Source organism: Egretta garzetta, unplaced genomic scaffold (genome assembly GCF_000687185.1).
Source record: "Egretta garzetta isolate BGI_Z169 unplaced genomic scaffold, ASM68718v1 scaffold557, whole genome shotgun sequence".
Classification (NCBI taxonomy): domain Eukaryota; kingdom Metazoa; phylum Chordata; class Aves; order Pelecaniformes; family Ardeidae; genus Egretta; species Egretta garzetta.
This window is the reverse complement of record NW_009260264.1, coordinates 854157-878525: the sequence shown is the minus strand read 5'-3', so window position 1 is coordinate 878525 and position 24369 is coordinate 854157. Positions and strand designations below refer to the sequence as shown.

Sequence of the window (24369 nt, the reverse complement as noted above, 5' to 3'; positions counted from 1 at the left end):
TACAAAAGGGGGGGAAAAGAAGAGAAAATAGTGAACAGTGCAGTTTATTCATGTAGTCAGGGTGAAAGGCTGCGTACAAACCCCTGTTTGCTTGCCCTGCTGTCTAAAGTGGAAAACCGATGTTGATTTGATGCACTGTACTGCCAAAGGCACAAACTACAGAAAGCAGTTGGCATTTTTATTAGAGAGTTGCAATTTAGCAGGTCAAATTTGGAGCGTTTAAAGACAGGTAAAATTCTTCCTTTTATAACTGGTCAAGTCTTCAAAAAAACTTGACTTGCTTTTTCAAGGAATTACGTAGTATGTTCCCAGTTTATATATAAACACCAGCTTGTTTCCTATTTGCAAAAGCTTATCTGGTTTTCCTGATTGTCTCTAAGTTCTACTTTTAAACTTTCTTCTACATATTAAAATCTTCAGGATGTGGCTTTTTACCTTTAGATTGCACTTATTATGTGGGTGTCTTTTTTGTACTTTTGGAAATGCTAATGAAGTAGAACAAACCGTACATAAAAGCATTGATGATTGAACAGTTCATACATTCCTAAAGGAAACTAGTATGTTCATGTTGCATCAGAGGACTGATAAAATAGCATTGGGTGTATGGGTCTTTTTACCTACCTGTAACTTTTCAGGCTGTCTCTTTAAAAAAAAAAAAGGTGTGTGTGTGTGTGTTTCTTTTTTTCCATACAAACTAGATGATGGGGAGTGGTGGATTGCCACTGCACGTTGAGACTTGAGTTGTTAAAAGCGCTTGATCTGCCTCCAGGGTAAAATTAAAAATACTAAAGTGCTTTTGCTGTAGTTTGGTGGTGTAGAAGAACAAAACCACACTCTGCTGCTTAGGCAAGTTGTGACAAGTATGCAAGTCACATACAAACTTCTGTTGAGAAGGAATTTCCAGAAGTTCTCAGGGCTTTCTTGGGGAGACACAGCTGAAGTACTGCCTGTATCTTTCTGACCACAGCCTCATGCTAACCAAGCAGGGGGGGAAAAAAAAAATCAACAAAGTTGGAAAAGAAATAAAAGGACTAATATGAAAAATTTTATTCATAATGACTTGCATTTGAGAGCGATTGTATATATGATTAATAAATATGTTTGTAATCAAAGTACAACTAAAATTCAACATAAGGAAAGGATGTACATAAAATATGCTGAGTGTGGGAAGCTGGGTTTTATTTTGGTGTCAATTTTAATTTTTCTCTTTTTCATGGGGAAAAGTCATTAAAAATCGTTGGCTTCTGAGCAGAACAGCAGTTCTGAAGACGCATGCAACAGATTTTCCTGACTTTTCAATGGAAAAAAAATTCTAAAGGTTTTGGAAAATGTTGACATCTCCATTGCATAAGTCTAAGGTTTGACTATGGTTTTTTTTTTATTTTCTTTTCAGTGTTCTATACTTCATTTGTCTGTACTGTGTTTGGAGACCTTTCTCCAATATTTGGCCACATACCAGCGGACTCACAGCTGTTTACATCTTTGTCTACTCTCGTATCTCCAAGCACACATTGGATTTGTGGGGAAAATGTCTTGATGGATCCATCCTAAGTGTGATCTGCTAATGGCTCTCGTCGGTGGTTAACAATGGCTTCTAAGTGGTAAGACTTTTTTCACAATTCTGTCATAAACAAATTTTCATGCATCTAATTTTTTTCCTCTTTGCTTCAGTCCTTATTATCCGTATTGTACTGTTACTACACTTCGAACTACTACTTCACATATCAGTTATCTGAATACAAGGGTGTCTGTACCATGTTAAATCAAATGTTCTTATTTAACACTGTATAGTAACTGATCATGGCCAAAAGTGAACATCTAAGGAAAAGGTTAAGAACAGGGCAAGCAGCCTCCCATCTTCCAATCATCTGCAGCTCTGGGACTTTCTAAGCCAGATGTGGTTCCTGCCCATTTAGTAATCCTCAAATTGTATGCTTAGTAATTCTCTTGTATAATTTCTGTAGCACTCAAGTTTTCTTTCACAAACTTCTGTGCTCAATGCAAGTCAGACTTCTTGGTGCTATAATAGAGTCCTCCTTTACACTGCTCTGGCAGGTGTCTGAGCTCTGTCCTCTTGTGGATGAAGCCAGGTAGTGCAGCTAATTAGTAAAGGCAGTCACAATTCCTTTACTTTTTTGTCTTTTACTGCTCTTTGTGTAAGGATTTTGTCAGTAGTAAACAGATCCATATTGCTGTCAAGCACAGGGCAGGTATTGTGTATAAAGCACTTCTGAGCTGAAATGAATATGGATGGATCTAACTAATCCAACTTCTAAATGGTCCTTCAAAAATAGTGCAATGTACTGCTTCCTTATAGTCAAGTAGTAAACCTGATAGACTGTGCTTCCTTTTGTCTTTTGAGAACAGAGAGTGTATTGGTGTGACAGGAGGAAGGTACTGAAGTGCAGTTGTTTCTACGGTATTTGCGTTGTGGACTTTCATACTCAAGACATTCTATATTAATTACATATTCTATAATATTACTTTATAGAATGCAATGGAATATTATATGTTCTATTATTAACTAATTATCATTAATAATTAGTAATTATATATTCTATAATGGTTTTAGCATAGCTCTTGCTTTCCTTTAGTATTTTGTCCTATGAATTCTTTACAGGAGAAATATACAATAAAATATAATTTGAATGTATTGTAAGTTCTGCCATTGAATCATCTCCAATGTATCATATCCTTGTTTGCCTGTCACTGGCTCTTATTTCTAGGTGTAGAACATGCTGATTTGCTGTCTTTTGTTAGAATTTTATACCATAATTTTTTTGTTCTGATGTATGTATAATAAATTTGTTGCTGCAGAAGTTTACTTTGAACATCTGTATCTTTCTGTTGCTCACGGGATGGCAAATACACATTTTTAGCATTAGAGTCGGAACTCCAGATCAGTCTTTTAGAAGAAACAGAAAAATGGAGGCAGAGGGTTTGAGGACAGTGGTGTGTGTGTGTGTATATATATATCTATTTTTTACTGTAAGTTGGTCTCTTGTGGGTGATTATCATGCTTTGGACAACTCTAATTTTACCTCAGTTTAAAAAAGTTTTAACGTTTATGTATGTTTCTATATGTTTATATAGAAAACTTGCTCCAGTGACAAACATCGAGTGTTCAAGGTTGAATTGTGCAGATTTTCCTTATTAGCAAACAAGGCTGTTCAGTGCTGATTTAGTTTTTGGAATACTTCTCAGTAATTGTCGTACTTTCTATACTTACTGCTAGATGTTTAAAAAGCAATCGGGTAGTAGGTTTAAAAAATATATCTGTAGCATTGGGTCCTTAGCTTTTGTATCTGTATTGTCTGTCTTCAGTATTAAAAACCTGTTGTGTTGTGTGTAGGCAATAAACATGTGTGGTTTTTTCTTTTTTTAACTTCAGGGTGTCCGTCTGTCAGGGTGTATCTTCCTGTCAGAGAATGCAGAGAGAGAGTCTTATCTCAAGTGCTTTCCTTTAAAAATACTTGTGAGAAGGAAGAATATTATATAGCTGGAAAAACGCGCCAGCTGCCCTTTTTCTTCTGTGTTACTAATTTACTCCCTGGAAATCAGTTCCCTGATCGGCAGACCCAGTTGCTCAGGGCTTTATCCAGTCAGGTCTCGAAAAGCTCTCTCTGAAAAATTGTCTGGAGCATCAGTTATGCTGAAAAGCCTGTTTCTGTCTGTAAATGCAATTGCTAAGCTGTGTTCAGAACAATTAATGTACCTGCTCATACTTTAAAAGTGTTTTTGCAGGTGTAGCACTTAAGTTTTGTTAAGGTTTTTTCCAGCATAATTAAAAAAATGAAGGACCATCAAGTGGAAAACAGTGGTGTGGGTTTTTCCCTCTTTTTCCTCTCTTTAAATAATCATTTGGGATTAAAGCAGTACTTGGTACTTGCTACCAAGCTCAGCAGTTTCTTTAGCTGTGTCTATATAAGATGAATATCAAGGAAATAAATGGAAGCTATGTATCTTTATCATGAATGATAGTTTTTAATTTGATTAAGATTTCTTTATGACAATATATGTTTTAATGCAATCTACTTGTATATTAAACATACAAGGCACTATCAGTGGTGTTCTTTCACACCTAAGATGAAATGAGTTTGGCCTTCAAAGGAGCTTGAGGTGTTGTGGATTTCTTCTAGAAGTCTGCTTAAGCATCAGCAAGAAGACGATGGAGAAAGGAACTCTTGTCTGCTAACTAACTCTGATCTTTGTTAACTTTACACTATTACAGCTCTGAAATTTATTTATATACACCTATCTGTATGAGTATCGTTTCAGATCTTTTTGTTTTTAACGCTCCTTTTGGTCAGACAACTATTTTACTATTGGCTGTGAAGATGCTGCTGTTCTCCATTGCAGTCAGCAACTGTTTGCTTGAAAAGAATTCACTTGGAAAGGTGCTTAATTTAAAAGAAACAGCAACACTTTGTCTATCAAGGTGTAGAGCAACTGCATGAGTTACAGTAAAGGCTTTGTATTGCAGTTTAAATCTATGATATATAAGGGAATGGAAACAAGAAGTCTCTAGGGAACTGGAAAATGCCTATCCCTTGCCTAGTAGCTAATGAAAACACTGTTATGTACTTTACTTCAAAGCCAGGGAGACAATCATAGGCGTTTTTTCAGAGGTTTGGGTAAAGCACAAGTGATGCAGCTACTTTTGATACCTCCTACATAGTTGCAGAGCTTTCCTGTGGAAACTCTGGCTTAACACCTCCTGCCTTGCTTGGCCCAAGGCACTTTGCACCTACAGTGCACCACTGATCACGAAGTTCTCACCTCTGCTGTCCTCCTTAGCTCCTCCTTGGTAAGTATTTCTGAGCCAGAAATGGTTTATGAAGTGCAGCAGGGCTGACTTCTGATGCAGTAACAACAAGAAGTCCCTGATCCTTTGATTTGAGACATATCTTAAAGGATATAAGGATTCAGGCTAAAACGCACAGCAGAATCAAGGAAGAAGTAAGTGTGTTGTGTGAGGGAAGAGGCCCTCTCTCTTTATGGTCTACTTAACTAATATTCTTAATTTTAACCATGTTTCATTGTCTTTTCTGTGTGAATGATGAAAGATACCCTAGTGTAGACAAAATGACACCTCTGTGTATTTCCATTTATAGATGGCTTGAAACAATTGTCTTATCAACTGACCTGTGTGTGTTAAAAATGGTTATGTTGCATTCTCCTTAGAGAATTTTTTTCTTCCCGTTTAATGGAGATTAACTTGACAAGACTGGAATTTTTTTGAAAATGAATTACTAAGAAATGGAAAGCAGTGAGATTTGTTTTTTAGTATCCTCCTTAAGGAGGAAGTAACTCAAGTCTCAAACTTTTGTGAAAAAGAATCCTCTTGTCTTTCACTGTGACAATTAGAAGTCTTTTATTACTTGTCTATTTAAAAAGCCACAAGCGACGAAAGGATGCAGGTTGCCTTAGTCTTCTATTCTAATCAGATGGCTGGAGCGTAAATTTTTCTTTAAATAAAGGAATCCTCACCTTCCTGAGTGATCATGTTCAGCTACATCCTTAAATTTCAATGGTTGCCTCTTTCTGCTCTTCAAAGGCAGGTTTTTTTCCTGTAGCTTCTGATAGGAACAGGCTTAACCTCTCCCTCAGACGTGTAATACATCAAGTCTCTTCCAAATCCAAATGAGGATTTTTTTTTTCTTGAATCCTTTCACAATACATCCTAATCTCATATATGCTTCATGTGGTATTAGAAGTTAGAATAATCTTTTTTTAAACCGATGATACATGTTAGTTAAATGTACCTTTGCCTTGATTGCTCTTTTAAGGAAGGTCTGTTCGCCCAGCTTCTGAAGCTGCACAGTTAGTGTGCCATGTATTGTTTCTGGTTGGATTTTTTTTTTTTTAAATTTATGGTGGTCTTGTTTACCTTTCTCCAATTTCGTAAGTGTTACTGGGATAATACAACTAATTTTAGTGAGCAAACCTGCATGGGTGTGCATAAGTATATAAATGTTCCCTATCAGATAAAAATGGAAGCTTTCTCTGGGATAGCTCAATTATTTGTTGGTTTAGGTTCCTTCATCTTCCCATGTATTTGTCTACTTAGTGACTTTGATGTACTAAGAATTGTTTATTCTGGCAGTGCACTTAGCAAATAAGAAAATACAGCTGCTAATAATCCAAAATTGATGGGTTTTAAACTTAGTTTCTTTTTTTCTCCCCTGCTTACTAGAAACATTTTCAGACCCTAATGTAGTACCTGACTTAGTCAGACCTCTGTTTCATCTCAAGTATATTGTTTTCTTTCACATAGGAAGAGTAAATGAGATTTCATCCAACATCTTACACTGAAAATTAGTATTTCCTCTCCTGTACTCAAAATCCTGAAACAGAAACCTCGCCAGACAAACCTAAATTGCATCTATTCTTTTTCCTTTCTAGAAATTATTAAAGTGCAAATTCCCTGCCTCTTTACTTTTTTCCTTTTAGAAGTGAATATAGCCTTTAGTTCTTCTATACATGAACATTGATAGCATTGAAAGGATAGCTCTGCTTTCTGTCAAACACGAATCACATTTTACAAATGTTTATGTACTAAAGCTACAATACTGGGGTTCCCATAGGCCCACATGGAGCTCCACTGGGAGCATCCTCTGCTGCATCTAATGGTCTGGTTCTTGTTACTGATTTGATTTCCCCCCGCCCAAGACAGGAGACAATTGAATGTTAATTTAAAGAACTTGTTCAATGGAAAGGATATCTGCAAACATTCTGTATTTGCATATAGAAAAACCTTTACTGTCTTTCAGGGTTGTGAAATTTACATAAAAAACCTTGCTCTAAATTAATAGCCAGTATTCATCTGATGTATTACTATAGTAAATCATACTCAGATCATGCACTATCTGGTAAGTAAGTTCCTAAAGTTTCTTACTTTTCCACTGCCTTGAATGTGATGTAATCGTTACATGACCCTAATAGGTAAGGAAGACATCTTGATCTGAGCAGGATTGAATTTGTTTTCCTTTAATAGAGGTGCCAGTCTTTCTGTAAGCCATAAGATATTGAAGGTCTCAGCCCAAAGTACCTACTACAAGTACTTTTGTTGTAAGAACTGATAGATTGGGCTGTCTTCTGTTTAAACCAAATTGCATACTTCTGGCAGCAGCACTTACTCTTTCTGATTATGTTCAGATTATCAAGTGGAAATACATTTGAGTATTATTAAGGAAGGGGCAGAGACATCTATGTTTTGGAGAAGAATTGTTGTGCTGTTGTTTTACACTGAAGGAAGTATTTAATTTAGGATTTACAGAGGAAAGCTACTACTTTTTAAAAACCTAAGCTTATATATTTGCACTAGAAAAATCTTGTAATGCTTTAGAGACTATTATTTCTGTCTTTGAGATAGAAGAGATGAGAAGGGAGAAGTTTTAAAATTTTTGTCCCAACGTATCTGTGGGCAAATACACATGATATCTAACTTCTCTTAACAAAATATTGTCAGGAAAAATAGATACATTAGTTTTAGCTACCTGTATCCTCTAGCTAAGAGTAACCTTCTGAAGTTCCACAGATAGCATCTCTGTGTGAGAAGTAATTTACATTCACCAACTTGATTTAGCGACCCTTGTTGCTGAACAAAGATGTAACTTAAGAAAATGAAGGTCTTATTTCTTCTATGACTAATTTTAATATTAACCTTTGAGTCTTGATCTCTAGCTGTGCATCCCTCTTTGGCACTGTGGCTTTGTTATGAGAAAGAGATCACACTATGAAATTTTATATAGGAGGTCTATATGTTATACAGGATTTAAAAGTACATTGCTCCTCAGCTACCATAAGTCTTGTGATATGAATATATTTCACTATAACAGTGTATTATATATAGTGTTTTAGAGTTTTAATAGTATGGCCTGTAAAGCAGAACACAGAGGATGTACGCCTGAACTAGTAGAGACTTGAATATGTCAGTCCATGCAAATGGACTTGTGAATTTACCCGCTCAGGTTTTTTTACGAGGCTGAGCATTAATTTCTATTTTCTGTTTTGCAGTGTAGATAAACTTTCCATGACCGTGTTTCAAAAACTCTTGTCCATTTTGCAAGGGAAGAACTAAAATAGACTAGACTGGATGAATCTTCTGTAAATCAAGACAGACACTATATTTAATAATAAAGAGAATTTTCATTGGTATTAGAAACTGAGCTTGTACTGTGAACTCAGTAAGCCTGCTTTTTTTTTTTTTTAAGTAACAGAAGCTATGGAGAAGAGTCACAAAGAAAAAAGGATAATGATAGTTTCTGCAGGTCAGTTACACTTAAAATTTTATACAAGGAAGATATGTTTAAAGTAGTAAACTAAGACTAGGTCAGGCTTGGTAAGGGAAACAAGATAAACCGATGCTGTAGGCACTTTTGGGATTGGAATGAAGGTTATTTTGAACAGCAAACTAAATTCTTTCCCTGGCCATTTGACTTCTATGCTTTGGGCATGATTTTAGAAGTTGGCCATTCAAACATGAGGAAATTCTTCTACTGGTGCACTTTCATGTAGTGCTAGGGAAAATTCTAACCGAAACAGTGACAATGGCTGTGAAAATAGCCATCAACCAAATGGCCAAAATATTTGTTTAAGAAATGTATGACCCACTTTTGTTCTTAAGTAATTCTGGAGATGTATGTGTGTGCTTGGTCTCTGGTTATCACTTACTGTATGTTCTGGCTTTTCTGTGAGCAAACCTACATTGATGGTTGGCAACTCTGTTCCTTGTATTTCTGTTAAACACTTGAAAGGCTTTCAGTAGAGGTTTTCAGTTCTTGATTCCTAGAGATCCAATGTCATAGCAGTGTTGCCATTGTTGGTCTGACATACTGGTGGTTGTTCCACAGAACCTTTCTCTTTTAAATGTTGGGGGTTTTTAACATCTTTTGCATAGAAATCGCAACATCATGCTTGTCATCATTCACTTTGATCCTTTTATAAGGGGGAAAGACCTGGCCTCTTCTGTTTTTACGGGATTGTGTAATGTGTGTAATGAGACTTCTCTCGGTGTTCCTACTTGCTTAGGAATGAGTATGATTCAGAGTATGTACTGCTCCGGGATTTGCTTTGAAATACAAGTTCTTCTTTGAAGAATATCTGCTGGTGGAAGAAATTCATAGGTTTGGAACATCTTGTGTGATGTGTCAGTACTTGGAACAAGCAAGAGGTTAGCAACAGGAAGCCCCGATCCTTATCCTGACTGAGGATTGTGGAAGCTGTGGGGTAAGACAATACCTCGATCTTCTCAGGAACTCCTAACGAGTTCAGGAAAGCATTGTATTCTTGCATGTGACTTCAAGATAAGAACAGTTATTACCTAATATATCACAAGCAAAAATTTTGGGGCTTTTTAATTAAACGGGGTAATACCACATTCAGTCAGTGAACCAAACAGTTGTGTTTAATGTTCAGCTTCTGATTTGATACATTTTGCCAGTATTTTATTTCTACTTGTATTTCTCTTCTTCTAATGCTAAATAATTAAAGCCAAGCTCTTAAAAAAAAAAAATCTCCAAACACTACAAAAATCCCCAGCCTTCCAAAGACAAAGCCCCACAACTTGCTCAAAAAGCTCAACCCCCCCATACAGAGCAAGTACAGCTGAAGTGACGGAAAGGAAATTGAAACTTTAGCAAAAGCTGACAGTTGTTGGTTACTTTCATTTCTCAGGAAACGGGAAGCTAGACTTTCTGAAAAGCATGGGGACAACTGAAACTATTGTTGTGTTTACATTAAAAAAAAAAAAACAAGAAAGCCAAGGTATAGAAGATCAAATGGCTTAGGTTTAAAGTATTTTTTATGCAAAATAATAGCTACAACAAGTTTATGCTGATACAGAGATAGCTTATTGCAAAATTGTACATTGCCTTGTCCCTGCTTATACTGGTCCTTAGGTCTTTTGCTATAAAATTACATTCATTTAACTGAGCCAAGGAAACCATTAATGCCAAGTAGCTTAGGAATTAACTGGTAAAATATAGTTTTAAATTATATGAAGGGTAGCCTCTTATCTTAAATATCTTTTAATACTTTGAAACTTTCTGACATGCAAAGTTAATTCCTTTAAATATGTTGGGCTCTTACAAGTGGTTAGTCCAACTGCCCTAAGGTGAGATGACTTCACAATATGACAAATAAACTGTTTTCTCCCTATGCATACGTTTTCCAAGGTTATGTTGTTCATTCAGTTTCTGTATTTAAAGAAAAAAAATAGATATGTAATTATGTGAGTTATAGTTCTAAGCAAAAAAGCTTGTCACTTAAAAGTGCAGTGTGTGCAGAAAAAGAGATGGGGTTTATCTTCCCTACCCTTACAATCTTCTGAGTGAAATTATGACAATGTCCTGTTAGTTGGCTAACAAGTATAACATCGCTGTCCAGTACCCGGTGCCTCTCATGAGTTGAATGCTGGTGTGTTAATTTTTACTTACAAGCTAGACTGCAGGTTCAATTTCTAACTCTTACTGTTTTGTCCTGCTTTCAGTTATGTATCTCTGATCTTCACTTTTTTGGGGGAAGAGCAGATTGTTTTCATTGGGATAAGACACATTCTTCCAAATTAGGTTTTTATTCTGAGATTCAAGAAGGAAAAACTTCCTGTACTTTGTTTTGGTTGGTTTTTTTTTTTTTTTTTCCTGAACACTTGGGTGCTATTGTAGATGCTCTGTTTCCTTAGCAGATTCACTCCCACTTGAAACAGTGACTTCAAGTTTAAATTAGCAAGCTGGAGAAAATAGTAATGATGCTTAGTTGGTGCACACTGCTATGTCCAATATGGGCTCAAGGATGCATAGTTAACAGCCTTAAGCTCAAGGAATATAAACATTTCTTGAAGAGCTGCAAACTGAGGTAGAGACCACTTTGCATAACCTGGATTGCTCACTTTTTCAAAGGTCAGAACTTGCACCATTTCTATACTACTGGGGCTTTGCTGTTGAAACGGGTTTGACAGAACCTCCAGTATCAGCGTCCCAGCAGGACAGATAATTTTGGTTTTGGTTTTTTTTTTGTGTTTTGTCCTATCAACGTGGTCGTCTTTCTGAGAGGCTGTAAGAAAGCAAGGATTCTGTGTGCCACACCATAGCAGTGCCACCGAAGGGGAGACTGTATTTCAATGCCAGAAGGTTTGCAGTGCACTTCCACCTTGCTGGCACAGGAACGCCTCCAGCTCCTTCTCTGCCAGCATGGTTGTACCACTTGGCCACTTTGCCAGCATAGTTAGGGCTAGTTTTGGAAAACCTGTTGCCACCATGCCAACAAAGCTGCCCTGAACTATTGCCTTCTGCCAGTGTTGGAGGAGCTCCTGAAGCCATGGGCAGCTCCTCTCCTCTGTGTGGCGCTGACAAACAAATCCGTGTTAAAACCAGTCTGCTTTGGAGGTCAGTGTTACCACCTCACCTGGCGTGGCCATTCAGGGTGGGAGGTGTGGGGTCCCCTTTCAGAACCTTTTCACTCCCTTACCGGCGCAGTAATCCCATTGAGGCCACAGGGCACCTCTCTTCCTCCCGGCTTCCAAAAACCCCAGGACCTGTCTTGCCAGCTTGCATGTGAGATATAAAGGAAGTCTTGTGTCCTGTCTGCAACAGCAGGTAGGGCTGGGGTGGGTTTGCTCTAGCAAGGTGGGATAGTTTTAAAAACATAGTGTTACAAACCTTCAGTTTTGTAAAGCTTGCTTGTTCCTGAAGAGACCCATCAAATAATGCATGTTTATGGTAGGCTTTAGGGCATCTAGGCTATCTTCTAAAATTATACTTCCCAGTATGTTGTCTGTTTCATAGTTGACTTCTACTATTGTTATTGCTAATTCTAAAAATTCTCTAGACCTGTGAACTCAAGGGACTTGCAAGTATTTTTCTCTCACGTGGATCTTCTATTGATTGTATTCTGCTTTTTCTCAGTGCTCTGAGAAGCGCTGTTACCCTCTGATCGCTCACTGGGTCTCTGTGTGATACTTCTGCATGTTCCATGATCTTTTCATGTTCCCTCTGATGCGAAGGCCTGCTGATGTGGATTCCTGTTAGTGAGGGGTGTGGAGCTCAGCTGTTACCTTCTTGCTGTTATCTAGATATTGCTAGCTGTGGAATTGTGATGGGGAAGCCTGAATGACCTCAGCAAGCACTTCAGTGCAAAGTGGTCCTTTGAGTGTAAAACAGAAGTGGAATACACACAGAAAGACTTCAAAGGACTTACTGTAATACAAACAATAATTCTATATAAGCTTGAGTATCCCATTCTTTTCTTTTATTTAGAGGTTCCAGAATAAGAAAGTGTTAAAATTTATCAAATAAGGCTTTTTGTAGCCTGTTTTGGTTTCTTTTGTTTAAAGATGAATTTGATTATAGCAATTGTAAGATGTATTGTATGTTTTCCCCTGACAGTTTATCTGTAAAGCTTGCTCAGAGTGTATAAAAACCACAGTTGTGCATTATTCTGTTTAAGGAAGATGGTAAGAGCAAGTGTGAGAGAGAAGTATTATGTGAAATGACATAGACAGAAACGTAAGCTTTCTATCTTAGCTTCATTATGTATAAAGTACTGCTTTCACAGAATGTCCTGGAGTTAACCACTGTCTACCCATATATATATATATCTCTAAAAATAAATATTTAAATCCCCAACTCTCTTCTGTAGAGAACTTCTTGATGTCCTTTTTCTAAGAGCCAAACAAAAGCCATACTGAAGGAAAAATCAATCAAAAGCATTTGGATACATCTGTGTTGTATAAGCTTTATTAGTTTATCAAGTTTAACCTTGAAATGTGATCATGGGTGGTTTTTACTCCTTTTTTGTGTTTTGTTTGTAAATCCTATTACAAGTATAGCTTCAACCTGTAATTTTTTTTTATTTGTGGCCAATTCATGTATGCTGCACATTATGTAGAAAGTCACACCGTATCTGTTTAATTGAAGCGATGCACTAGGTACTTGCACTTCATCTGTTGTCTCCACCCTGTGTCCACATGCATAATAAAACCTCCATAGCGTGGTTAAGAGCACTTTGGTGTCTAGTTTGAACCTTTCAGAGGGTGTTTCAGTTGGGTACAACTCAAAATAATCTGATGGCCCTCTTCGCCCCCTTCTTTGCAAACTGCAGTTTGGCAGGTGGATGATTGGAAGTATTGTCAGCTTCACAGAAGTGTCTGAATTTCTCTTTTATTCCCAAATGCTAGAAACTGCAAAGTAAATTTGTGGCAAGATTTCAAGGGCGAAAAAATAAAATTCTATAGAAAAGAATGCAATCATGAATAAATGATTGCTTGAGTTTGTAATGACTCATGATCTCTTGTAATCACACATTGTCTTTGTGGTATCTTATTTGTTCTGAAAACGCATAAAATGCTGTTCTGAAAATAAATTCTGTATAACTTTTTTGTATCAGTGGAAAAAATACTGTGAATGAAATCGTTATAGGAACAACTTTTTCCTTGATCTCCCAAATCTTCCACTGCAGGAAATAATATTCTAGCAACGTGTCTTTTATGATAAGGTCAGAATTTTGTATAAATTTACAGGGAAAAGTTTGTTCATTTACGAGGGAAATGCAGACTAACTTGAATATTTGGGGATTTTAATGCAGATTTGAATACAAAAGATATCGCAGGTTTTCAGTATATATAGAACTTGAAAAATGCCTTAGGTGGCAACTTTTAGTGAACTTGTACCAAATTTTTTAAGTTGTGGCATTCTTGACTATAGACTCAGTGTGACAGTAGAGTTGGTTAGTAAAGGACTGATGGCTTACCCCAGGTGAGCAGCCCTTGTGAGCACTGAACTGCTGGAACTTAGAGACCTGAAGCAGGTTATGCATAGATTTTTTTTAAGTCTTTTTTTTTTTTCCTTAAAAGAAAAACTAGACATAGTGAATTTCGGATTCGGTACCTTCTTTTAAGGAATGTATAGTAGTGTTGTATACTTCAAGCTTGGGTTAAATAACTGTTGAATCCATTCAGAAATGTTTCGGACACGGAGCTGCTTTCAGAAAAAAAAACCCAGAAGCTTGTATGCTACTGCTCAGACATTCAGAGTGAGTTTTAGTGGATTTTCTCCGAGTGATGTGTACAATTTTTTGTGGCAAATGAGGTGGGAATATTACTTAGTAGTGTGTCTGTGGATCTCCACTCCAGTCTAGTAAATAAAATAATACTTTCAAGCATACAATGATACATATTCCCAAATGTAGAAAGCATTAAGGAACACTCTTCTATGATAACGTCTTTTTTTTTTTTTCTTTTTTTTTTCCCCCAGAGCTTCCTGCTCCAAATGCAAGGCATCTCTCATAATGGCTTCTTAGGCCAAATATAGAACAACATTTAAACTTCCTCCAAATAAAAACAAAAAAACTCAGCTAAACCAACACGTATGGAGAAGTAGCCCTAGGGGTAAAATGGACATTGAAACAAAATGAGACAGTTTATTTCTGTACTTAGTGTTCTCTAGAAGGTGGTCTGAGTATTTTAAATGGTAAATATAGCATCAGTGTCTCTGCAACAGAGAACTGAATATTTAATAAATGTTAGTGTCTTTGTAGCTAGTAGTTAAAACCATGTGAGAATGCAAATGGTTTAAATTGTGGTGCTGTTAGACACTTAGTTTATAAAACCGGTGCATAGACTTTCTGAATTATAAGTGTTATCTTTCAAAGGCAGATGAAGCCTCTCTGTGCACTTCGTGAAAATTAAGAGCTATTGAACTCTGTCAGGTAGAAATTTGAAAATACACCGTGCATTTTATTAATGCTTAAATTTGTTGCAGTGCTAAATACGGTGTCTTCCACAAGTGCAGAGTTTAGCATGCGTTGGTTAATGTATAGGCTTGTTGTTTGGTTTTCTTATCAGTCCGTGCAGTTAGACGTCTTTAAAATCTGCCTTGGAGCAGCTGGCAGCTGACGTGCTGGTGTGGGCACCACCCAGGTCCAACGTGACATCACTGGGAGAAGTCTACCTCAGTGCTCAAGGAAGTTGATGTAGGAGCCACGCTCCGTAACGTGTAGCTCAACTGCTGAATTTAGTAAACGCTGAGAGCACAGAGGGCATGTAAAAATGGAATTCCTGAAAAAAATCGTTCCCGCTGCCGTTTCTGGAGATGTAGTTCTGGATGTTGGGAGTACTGCCCGTGAAAGCTCCCCAAGGCTACTGAAGATGAGACGTGTCAGGCTGTTTTCATTAGGACAGACAATAGATGAAGATGACGAGACACATGTGTTACATCCTGATTACAGTATGTATCCATGTTATCAACCTGGTAAAAACCGATTGCTAAGCTTTTTTTTCAGATAATGATTATTTTGCTGAATTGATGAATTTGATTATAAGAGGCCTTTTTATCAGAGTTGCTATGATAATGGTGTCTTTAGTTTTAGAACTATAGTATCATTGACATGCTATTGTGTGTTAGAGACCTATTTGAAAGCAATTTTACAGGATTTCTAATGTGCTCCTTGTTTTTGCATGCCTGTGTGACTTTTCCCTTTTGGGGATAAGTATCCCTATTTAAGTTTTTAAACTGTAACATAGCTATGATTAGACACTTAAGAGTTGTCTAGACAGACGTGTGCTGCACAAAGCTCTCACTGCAATGCAGGGCTCAAGTTTTGTGTCCCCTTTTTTCTCCCTGTTTTTCAAATCACCTAAGTTTTTGAAGGCTTTCCTTTTAAGAGTTTTCTTCATTTAAAAAATGTTTATGCTTTCCTTTTTAGTGTGTTAAAGATTGCAGTTTTCTTTTATAAACATAATATATAAATTAGTCAAGTAAAAATACAGACAATATATATAGAATTTTTAACTTAAGACCATTGATAAGCTTGTGTGTATGAAGGTTCTTTTTTAATTACAAGAAGTAGAATGAGTTGATGTTCTTTTTTCAAATAGTTCAGCTGAGTGGCAATGGAAAATCCAGGTTTACTTTTTTTTTTCTTTTTACCTTCAGCTAAAATAGTGAGGTCCTGAGCTGTTACGGTCTTGGGTCCTGATAGCTCTGTGCACAGTTTTTACCTTTTGCCATGTGGAGCCGATTTTCAGGAATTAATGGGGCCTTGAAATTTTTTCCCTTGTGTATCTAACTGCAAGGATAGGAGATGGTGACATCTATCTTGGGTGGGTGAACTTATAGCCTTAACTACGGAATTAAGTTTGTGATGGTGCTGGAGAAAGGGGTTTCCGTGGAAAGACTTTTTGTAGCCTTTCTGATTGTAATATAAGCCACTTTTTTTTTTTTAATGCGTCAGGCTGAGTAATGTTGGCAGCTGGGGAAAGCAGGGACAGTTCTGCTTTGTTTAACAAAACAGAACCTGTGTATAATAAATTGGAACAAGTTCATGTTGTAATGGTATGGACTAGTGAATACTTCTCGCAGAATAAGGTCTGTTAAGACTGTTGTTGCCTATAAGCTTGAAAACTCCGATCAGGAGCTTGTGGTGTCTGAAAGGGTGATGCTCGGTTCGGTTCATGTCCTCATTTAACTTTGAATGCCATAGAGCAGAGCTGGATATCGCTGGGATGTGCAGAGCTTAAACATCTCCATAGGCATGTCTCATCAATTCTGCGTTTATTCTGTATTATGGTTTCTTTAGCTCTCACTTTTAAATAATATTTTCTTTCAAATGTTATAATTTTAGAACAAATAGAGTTGGTTTTGTACCAGGCTTAAATAAAATGCTGTAGGCTGAAGTTTGTAACCAAAACAGCTGCCTTCATCTAACCTGGCTCAATGTTTTGTTGATAGCTCAAGCAAATGAGGATAATAAACATAGAATACACCAGTCCTACTGTTGAAGATGAATTCTCCTTTCTTGCTCGTTAAATATTTGCCAAATGGTGATTATTAGGAGTGATTCCGTGGAAATCAGTAGTGCCTGACTAATATCACTTAACAGTGTGATGTCATCGTCTGCGAAATGCGGACTTATAGTCTGTGCTGGGATCATGCTTTTACAATAGCAGATAGTAGCTGAATCCTCTTTAAATTATCTGCTTATTTCTATTTTCGTATCTTGGTAATGGAATGAACTGCTCTGCTGGAATAGAGCAAAAGAATCACTGTGTTTACCAGTTGGGTATTCTGCAGAAGGCAGGTGTCGACAAAACAGGTAATAAAACAATGGAATTATTTGGAAAAAAAATTGTAAACGTTTACTTGTTTAATGTCAGCAGATGTGGTGTTAATGCACCACCGAATTTAATATAATGAAGCTGTTCAGGAACTCCACAGGTTTTTAAAACTAAGGTGGCTTGTCCTGTAGATATGTTTGCATTTGAAAGTGGGTGGGTGGTTTTTTTTTCCTTTTTGTTCCTTATTGCTGCTGTTTAGGCAACATTTTTGTGCTAATGAGAATTTAGGTGAAATATACTTTAAAATAGTTGTCAGGCTCTAAAAGTGTTCTAGAAGGTCTTCAACCTACCAACCAAAAAATTCGTGGCATCCAAAGCCTAAAAGTATTATTTTGATAATACCACTTAGTTGGGTTTGCATATATCTGACCTGAATACATTGTGTGGAATTCAAGTGATGACATTCTTTTTTTTTTTTTTTTTAAGGATTAAAACATTTATCAGTATTGTCTTTCCAAATGTTAACTGAAGTAGTATATACTTTGTTTTATGGTGGAAAACAAGAAACATATGCTCTGTGACACATCTTTTAAAATATATCGCTTCTGTCAGAATGGTTTCAAGTATATTTTAGAAATCTTTCATAACCGTCTTTTTAGATTTTTAAGATTGTAGAACTCTGGAGAAACATCTTGTTGAAGTATTTGCATATGATTGTATGCATCACAACACTTAATAGATGTTAGTAAGTAGTTCTTTTAAATTCGCTGTGGCATTTAAGAGTTGACATGTTCTCAGTTTTAAAATTTTGTCACAGAAAAGCTATAATCCCAATCAAATGTAGAAAGGTGAGCTTGGAAGATCCAGAGAAAGTATTTTCATGTACCGGAAAACACATACAAATGTGTACATGTACAGACACACCTATAAACTATCTCATATTCTTTATTTTGCTGTTTGTAGTGTTAAAGAAGGGGGAACGCCGTGACTGCTCTGTGCAAAGTGGCAGCTGTACTTGTGGCCAGTGAAAGGTGCCCTTCTGTCGCAGGGCTGTGCTGGGGTTGCGTTGTCAGGCACAGGGTAGCTGACACTCTGGGACAGTGGTAACGGCCAGCCGTGTAAGTCAAATCGGCAACAACTGCACAAGAGATGTTAAGTTTGTCAGTGATGCGAGTATTCTTACTGCGCATGGTGTCCACGCTATTTCTGTGTATGGAAAACATCCCCTTTTGCAAACGTTACCCCTGCTTCCCTTCAAGTCCCTCTGCGAGGGGAGCAGAGGTAAGCCCATAGAAGCGTGTTCTTTGGTGGTAAAGAAATCGGTAACAGTCCTAATTGCCTCAGGGGACTAACAGCAGGGGCTGGATGCACATAAACTGCCTATGTGCACTGCCTCCCTGTAATACCAGCAGCTCCGCAGGGCACGTTCAGCTCCGTGTTGCATCTCTGATCAGCCTTGCACAGCAGGGGATGCACAGGAGGCCCGGCATCTATCTGGAACGAAAGCCAGTGTCTGCACCCCAGTTCTGAGTTTGTTAGAGAAGAGTGGAGGGGTTAGTGGGGCAACAAGGCACCGTGGCCTCCCTCAGCCCCCAGTCTCTGTTGGCTTCTCGCTGACCTTCAGAGACTGCCCTGTAATACTGTTCGGGATCCAGAATGCTCGTTACATAAAAACCTCTAACCCTCTCTCCTGTTTTCTTATCACAGCAGATAACATTGTTTTACTTGAGTAATGCCCCAGGAAATTGTTCTATGTATATTTTCCGTAAGAAGTAATAAGGAACCTTTCCTAAGGGCCTCTGGAACCTGCTCTTGAAGCTATTTGCAACAGAAGGTAGAGGAAGTGGATTTAGTGTAGATATTTGAGTGTGGTTTTACAAGCGGATCGGGGTGATCTAACAGTTTGCCAGTGAAAAGGGCAATCTCGTGCCCAGCTGTGCAGCCCTTCCCCAGCTCCTGTCGGGCGCTGGTGTGGCCTTCCCCTGAACTGATTCATGTCATAGAGCCAGCAGAAAATGTTTTCATATTTTTGGGACAGTATTTTTGAGATGAATTGGTGAGGAGAATCAATTCACTGAGAGGGCCTTTTTGACCAGTCGTGGGGGCAGCATTACATGTCGTACCATCACCAAAAGTAGCAGTCACCTTCTGGATATCCTCTCTTTTAAATGTATTGATTTGTGGAGAATGAACTCTTTAATATTTTAGATAAATGGAAATACAAGCATCTCTCCAGAGTTTTATTTTAAGTGCAGTGATGATGAGTTTTATTATTACTGCTTATAAGCAGATACAATGATCATTGGGTAAATGTTTTTTAAGGCATTTGCTTAAGATGGACTCAATAATAAACTGAAATAATGTCCAGCAAGTCATTTTAGAAGTAAGCCTGACTGCAAAGGGAGTATGCCTCCAACTTGTTCGTTTTACCATTAATATGGAAAATTGACTGTAGTTATATTTAATTGTTAAAAAAAGAAGGTATGATTTGTTTCCAGGAGATATGTCAAATATTCTTTTTGGCCTTATTTTTTTGAGATCTAATTTTTTAATTATGTACTTGGCTGTATGCCTAATATGCTTTTACTGTAGTCATCTTGGGGTTTCATCTGAAGAATAAGCATGCAAGAATTTGCAATGAATATACACTTTTCCTACAGTGTTTGTGGTTTTTTTTCTTTTTTTTTTCCTTGCCAAACCTTACATTTACATCATCCCAAAGAGTGACAAGGTAACTGTAACTTCATGCTTCTTTCAAGGTGGGTGTGAGTACAACTCCAAGGTAGATCTAGAAGGGCCTTTTTCCTCATATTTAACAGCTACTCATATGGATTTCATGAGGTGGTAACTTACTTGTTTTCCTCTGAGATAGGGTGAGCAGACCTTACAATTTATTTATTTTTTAATGCTCTTGTTCACTTAATAGATTACCTGTGCACTACATTCGCAGGGGCTTTTTATGCAGCTTCTGGACTTTAAGCACTTAAAAGGTTTCCTGAGGCTCAAGTATGTTAGTATAAGGTTTCATATGGCAGCTGAACTGATGTAATGGCTCAATGCTGTGAGAAGGAGACTGTACCCTTCCACCTGTATAGTTGTCTTGTATATTCATTTGTGCTGGTCCTGGTGCATGTCTCTGGTGAGACTGATGAATTTGCTAAACCCAGAGGGCCCCTTCCCTCCCAATCCCAATGGATAGGCAGCAAACTGGAACACTGAGGAAGAACCGACAGCAAATTTAGGAAGTGTATGTCAGTAATCCTGGTGTTTGGGCTTTTTTTGGTTCTTTTTGTCTTTCTGTCCTGCAGATCATAAGCTGAAAAGTCTAAAATAATGAGAACCCCAGTTTATTAAGGAAAAAAAAGTATTAGAGTTGAAATTGGACAATATTTAGCTGCAAATATTCTTTAATTTATTTAGGCTAATTCTTTGAGATAATGCACTTAAAACTTGTGTATGTGAGTGGCGATTGTAAATAAAGCAAATATCTCTTTACCTTTTCTATCCACAATTACTTTACACTAAGATAGTTGGGAGAGGGACAAAATAAAGATTTTGATGGGGGGGAGGGGGAGAGGTGATTGATAGTACGGGGAGATTGATAGAAAATTTAACATAGCCAGAAAAACCAGCAGGTCTTCAGAAGATCCTGTAATAGCTGATTAATGGAGCTGTGAAACGCTGAAGTCAACAAGATGTGGAGAAACTCATTGCAAAAATAATGATATATGCTACTATAAACCCATTCTTTCTATGATTTGCTGGTAATACAAGGACATAAAAGTATTCTTTATGTCTAAATTGTCCACAGGTCTTGAAAGCAACATTTTGAGAAGGAGAGAAGGGTTTAGCATGTTGTTCCTTTTTGGTTTGCACTGTAAATCTCTTGCATCTAGAACAGATTTTAAAACATAACTGTGACACTGTTACCTGTTTTCTGTAATGTCTGTCTGTGATCCAGGGTAGAGTCTGTAAGAGGCTGGACAGCATACAAAATCAACATCTCGGGTTATTTTTTAAGGAGCCATTTTTCTTTATGTAAAAACCAGTTACCCTTTAAAACACATTAAAATTGATCACTGGGCTAAAAAATCCAAAATAACACCCCCCCTAATGCACAAGAAAGTATTTCTAAGGCCAATATAGTATTCACCAGCAGGGTTAAATCAGCAGTTGCATGTGAAGATGTCATGCTAGTGACATCAGCAATTCAGGTTTAAGTTACAGAAAGACTATAATTTGACCATTTTGTTAAATAGTTGTTTACTTCTCAGTTGAAAAGGAAGAAAGTCCACATTTCAAAAGCAAAAGTTTTAGTGTATAGGTGATCTAACAAGTCTTAATCTTCTCTAAGGACCTTTTTTCCTATTTCTAAGGAAAATGTGAATTGTAAATGGAAGAGGCAGACATGACATGACATTTTTTCAGTAATTCATGATACTTCTGATGGCTGTTGGCAGTTTGTTGGCTGCACTTGTTAGCTGTTTTATGTCTTGATTTTTAGACTTCCACGTTTCTAGTTTCTTTTAAGCTCTTTGATAACAGGATGATTCTTACCCTGTGAGTGCTAACTTCCTGGGTGTTCCTTCTAAAAAGTATTATGTGGATCCAAGGGAAAATAATTTCAACTATCTCATCTTAATCAAGGGCTACTTCGGAAAGCATTTCCATTTTCAGTAAATGGCATTTGCTGTATCTCTAATTTAGCACCAAGTAGCCTTTAGTGGCCCTTCAAGTAAGGAAATCCCACGAGTGCCTTCTTCAGTTGGGAATATGTTTTCTCAGTTAGCGCTGTTGAAGAATACCAGTGATTTGGGAATTAGTGTTCATGGCCTTGGCTGTTTTACTCGACATGCATCTTCTTGCTCTCTAGCCAAGTTCTAAAAGGTCCCTGCAAGCAGACACCCTCCCAGACAGAGGGTTCTTGGCCCGTGCTTGAAGGTTTTTGGTGTTCATGTTTATGAAGGTGAGATTTTTGTTCTGAGAAATCCAAATGCACTACTGATTTGAAGAGATAAGTGAAACTTTCAGAAAGCCTCATTGTGTTAGAGATGGTACTTTCTGAAGGGATTAAGTTCCTGTCTGCAGCAGTTTTTCATGAAATGCTCTGCATGTTCAGCACTTGGCGCACCCTTACGTTATAAGCTGTGCGACACCCCTTATATAGAGATACTACATAAATAATAGTAGTTCTTCAGCTCTTTAGTACCAGTGAGGTCTGTAGCAACAAGCATCTATGTTGGACTGATTGCTTGGGAGACTTTCATTGCTCGTTAATAAGATCAGTATGGCAATATGAGCTTTAGATGGTTTAGCATTAGGATGCTGTTGCACAGTCATATTGGACACTAACCCAAAAATGTCTGGTGTCTTTTGGTATCCTTTGAGATGCACTGGGATGAGCTTTGCATCAGTTATTCCTTTGAGAAGGTGACTGGCTGAAGGAAGAATGTTTTTAATTTCAGAATATTCAGAAAGCGGAAAAACCAGGAAGTAAACCACATGAAAGCAGCTCATAACTTGTATAAAAATACTGTATTTCACCTGTATCTTGTTTTCTCTTGGCTAGAATTAGTTTTAAAGTATTTTTTCTTTCATGTTAATCACTGAAAGAAATTACCTCTATCAAGCGCTCTATCAAGAAACAACATGATTGACAAATAGAGAGCAGTCAGTTCATTAATAGAAAAAGTCTAAGGATATTCTCAGTTCACCCAATCGTGTTTCTACCACCTGATTTCTGTTCTGCATTTTTCTTTAACTAGTCAGGATCGCAGTGGAGTGATACAGTCCCTTTCCATTTGATCTGTTCTGCCAGGCACAGGGTTGTGGATGCAGAGCTGCTGGCGGTATTGCAGGTGAAGTGATGAGCTGCTGGGTGGTCTCTCCTGGTGCTGGCCCAGGAGCATCTGCCCTCTGAGGCTATTTTGTAGTCCACCAGCTGAGGCACCTTAGGGAACTTTGTGCTGTGGACTAGTTGCAGAACTTCCAGACAAATGTGACCTTGTTGTAAAGTTTTAGTGTGCGCTAGGTGTTTGGAATCTAACGTCTGTATTTAGCTGCTGTTGGGTTTGTTACTTCTTCTCGTTTTCTCCCTTCCTGATTTTTGTATTTCTTTTCTTGCTTTTCTTCAATGTAACAGGATGCTTACTGAGGATAAAGGTTCAGAAATGACACTCATATGAATTCTGTTAGTTCTAACTTGCAAATCAATGTATAATGTATGAATTCTTTTTTAATCTTAAAGTATTTCTATTTTGTACTCCTGCTTCAGGTTTCTATGAGAATATCTGTTGTTTCACAGAGATGAGAAAGCTGTAAAATTCAATATTAAAAGTAGTTAATTGCTTAAATCCTGGTAACTATGGCATTAAAAAATGTACTGTAACTAAACATTTGCTGCTTTGGAGTGAAGAAATATGCCAATTTACTTCAATTAGGAAGAATGCCATGTTAATGTAAATTATTTATGATATTGGGCAATGGAGCTCTTTATGCTCCTGCCCTATGCAACTGAAACATTGGGAATGGCAACTTCAGGAGTTGAAGCCTTGAGGGAAAACTGCCTGTCCACGCCTTGCCCCTGCTTGCTTTCCTTCTCCTGCCTGTAGCTACAGCTTTCAAAGTCCTTACACTGTGTGCCCAGAGCTTGTAAAACTGCTCTGCCAGTTCCATACCTACATAGGGATTTAAGCTGCGGTGGAGTATGTGGGTCGGCTTGTGCTTGTGAGGAGGTTTAGCAGAGATCCCTGAAGTTGATCCCACTTGTAGCTGTGCTTGTCCCCAACCCCCTGCCTGCCATTAGTGCTCTGTGGCAGGGGTGGCTGAACCAGCCCCACCTCTGCAGCGTGCAGGGCTGTAAAGCGCCCTAACCTATAACCAGGAACGGGCTGCGGGCTGTCAATGGCAGTGGCTCAGGAGCAAATGTTCAACTTTGATTATAGCCGAGGGAGGAAGGCAGAAATTTATCTCCTGGTGCAGGGCAAGGCAAATGGTGCGAGTACCTTCAGCTGCTGTGTGAGTCTAGTGGGAGTCTGCAGCTGAGAACATTTTCTACCCAAGTACTACGGCACTCATGAGGCTTAACAGACTTGGGACTTCTGTGCTGAGCTTACCCTATAGCTAATTCACTTTAACTTCTTTTTAAAGTTTTCCTGGATGAGTCCTAAACTGTCCCTGTCTTTTCCCTGGTGATTACTGTAGGGATAGAGTAGCTGATCCTCACATAATGCAAAGATGATGTTTCCTGTAAAAGTGGCACAGACATCCAGCAGCTTGGGAGGAGCAACAAAAATAGAAACATAACCGATTTGTAG

At 37.9% G+C, this 24369-nt stretch overlaps 1 protein-coding gene across 1 annotated transcript in view; it reads left to right on the top strand.

Annotated features, from left to right (window-relative positions):
* The first annotated feature begins 1393 nt into the window (after nt 1–1393).
* FRYL (FRY like transcription coactivator) overlaps nt 1394–24369 on the top strand; it is a 156395-nt gene continuing 133419 nt past the window's right edge. Inside the window, exon 1 of the mRNA XM_035897671.1 lies at nt 1394–1601. The gene's annotated coding sequence lies outside the window, so the exon portion shown is untranslated. The remainder of the gene's footprint in view (nt 1602–24369) is intronic.